Source organism: Triticum urartu, chromosome 7A (assembly GCF_056163025.1).
Source record: "Triticum urartu cultivar PI428250 chromosome 7A, HENAU_Tu73, whole genome shotgun sequence".
Lineage (NCBI taxonomy): Eukaryota > Viridiplantae > Streptophyta > Magnoliopsida > Poales > Poaceae > Triticum > Triticum urartu.
In genome coordinates this window covers 578,941,441-578,944,649 of record NC_141879.1, presented here as the reverse complement: position 1 = coordinate 578,944,649, position 3,209 = coordinate 578,941,441, and positions in this window count along the sequence as shown.

Genomic DNA, 3,209 nt, shown 5'->3' with positions numbered 1-3,209 from the left:
CTCTTCGTTTGTTCTCCGCTATTAGTGACTTTGGAGTGACTCTTTGTTGCATGTTGAGGGAAAGTTATATGATCCAATTATGTTATTATTATTGAGAGAACTTGCACTAGTGAAAGTATGAACCCTAGGCCTTGTTTCAACACATTGCAATACCATTTGTGCTCACTTTTATCATTAGTTACCTTACTGTTTTTATTTTTTTAGATTACAAAAACCTATATCTACCATCCATATTGCACTTGTATCACCATCTCTTCGCCTAACTAGTGCAGCTATACAATTTACCATTGTATTGGGTGTGTTGGGGACACAAGAGACTCTGCAGGGTTGCTTGAGAGAGACCATCTTCATCCTACGCCTCCCATGGATTTATAAACCTTAGGTCATCCACTTGAGGGAAATTTGCTACTGTCCTACAAACCTCTGCACTTGGTGGCTCAACAACGTCTACAAGAAGAAGGTTGTGTAGTAGACATCAGTAGGCATGCCCCCACCCTCGTGGGCTCCTTGTAGCTCCACCGACGTACTTCTTTCGCCTATATATACTCTTATACCCTAAAAACATCCAGGAGAGTCACGAAACCACTTTTCCACCGCCGCAACCTTCTGTACCCGTGAGATCCCATCTGGGGCCTTTTCCGGCGATTTGCCCGAGGGGGAATCAATCATGGAGGGTTTCTACATCAACACCATAGCCTCTCCGATGATGTGTGAGTAGTTTACCACAGACCTTCGGGTCCATAGTTATTAGCTAGATGGCTTCTTCTCTCTCTTTGGTTCTCAATACAAAGTTCTCCTCGATGTTCTTGGAGATCTATTCGATGTAATATTCTTTTGCGGTGTGTTTGCTGAGATCCGATGAATTGTGGATTTATGATCAAGTTTATCTATGAACAATATTTGGTTCTTCTCTGAATTCTTATATGCATGATTTGATATCTTTGCAAGTCTCTTCAAATTATTGGTTTAGTTTGGCCTACTAGATTGATCTTTCTTGCAATGGGAGAAGTGCTTAGCTTTGGGTTCAATCTTGCGGTGTCCTTTCCCAGTGATAGTAGGGGCAGCAAGGCACATATTGTATTGTTGCCATCGAGGATAAAAAGATGGATTTTATATCATATTGCTTGAGTTTATTCCTCTACATCATGTCATCTTGCCTAAAGCATTACTTTGTTCTTATGAACTTAATACTCTAGATGCATGCTAGATAGCGGTCGATGTGTGGAGTAATAGTAATAGATGCAGAATCGTTTTGGTCTACTTAACACGGACATGATGCCTATATTTCATAATCATTGCCTAGATATTCTCATAACTATGCGCTTTTCTATCAATGGCAGTAATTTGTTCACCCACCGTAATACATGCTATCATGAGAGAAGCCACTAGTGAAACCTATGGCCCCCGGGTCTATTCTATATCATATAAGTTTTCGATCTACAATTCTAGTTTACTATTTATTTTATTTTCCAATCTTTACTTTTCAATCTATACAACAAAAATACCAAAAATATTTATCTTATTATCTTTATCAGATCTCACTTTTGCAAGTGGCCGTGAAGGGATTGACAACCCCTTTATCGCGTTGGTTGCAAGGTTCTTGATTGTTGGTGTAGGTACTAGGCGACTTGTGTGTAATATCCTACTGGATTAATACCTTGGTTCTCAAAAACTAAGGGAAATACTTATGCTACTTTGCTGCATCACCCTTTCCTCTTCAAGGGAAAACAACACATACTCAAGAGGTAGCAATTGCAGATGCCTGAGGAGAAGCCGGATAGCACATATTGGACTATTCACTTTGATGGATCCAGGCAGGTGGAAGGCTCGGGGGCTGGAGTTATTTTGACTTCCCCACAAGATGATAAATTTTGTCATGTCTTAAGGTTGATGTTCCCTTGTACTAACAATGCAGCTGAGTATGAAGCCTTGCTCCATGGTCTTCGGATGGCTAAGGAGATGAATCTAAGCCGGGTGAGGTGCTTTGGCGACTCAGATTTGGTGGCTCAACAAGTTTCAGGAACTTGGGATTCCAAAAACTACAAAAAAATACACTTCTGTGATGATACGTGTTCGTCATAGTAGGTCATGTTTTCTGTCATGCACGTACATCCATGACGATTTTATGACAGAATCAAGATAGTCATACCTGTGCTGTCGTAGAATTGTTCCATGACATTACCAAACTTATCATCACGGAAGTGTCCACTTCCATGACGATAAATGCCGCGTCATGGAAGTGCTTTCGTCAAGGGTGACCGACACGTGGCATCCACCGTAACGGGTCGCCATTAAGCTATCGGGTCCGGTTTTGGATCCGATAACCCGCTAATAGCCATGACCAATGCCGATTTTCCACGTTTAAAATTCTCATTGGATGACGGAACCACGTGTTAGCTCCGCATTGGCACAGGTGTGACTCATCCAATGGGCAAGATGCGCCTATGATATGTTACCACGTGGAGCAGCACAAAAGTGGCCCATAAAGATTATATGGGCCGGCCCAACTAAAGGCCCACAAGATTTAGCGGACCATAATGGGTTGACCCAGCACAAGATTTTGCAGACCATAATGGGTCGGCCCAGCTAAAGGCCCAACATTCTCAGTTAAGGCCCGTACGGCTAGTGTCAAATCGGTCCATCAACGGCCCATCCTAAACTTGTCATCATCACGGCCCATGGTCACTTCTGGCCCGTTAACAGTCCGCTAAGTATTTGGGCTGAATTACAGCCCGATGTGTTTCCGTCCTGTTAAAGGTCCTACTTCATTTGGGCCCATTTATAGGCCATTGAAACTTTCATCCCATAAACGACCATGAAGGATTTGGGTCATATTCGGCCATGTCTGACATTCGGCTTGTTAGAGGCCCACTATAGATTTGGGCCACTTTCAGCCTGTTGTGACTTTCGGCCTGTTAACATCGGACGAAATCCATGGGCCATATGTGGCCCAATGCCACATCGGGCCTATTAACGGTCCATATAAAAATGACACTAATCAAGCCCGACCGAACTTTCAGCCTGTTAAAGGCCCGTGTAGTAGGTCGACACATTTTCGGCCTGTCTAAATTTTGGCCTGTGAATGATCCGCATTGTAAATGGGCCACCATTTCGGCCTGCTAAGACCATTGGGTTATTTGGCACAATCAGGGTCCAATCTCACTTTCAGCCTATTAAAGGCCCATGTTTTTTATGGGCTCGAGATATTT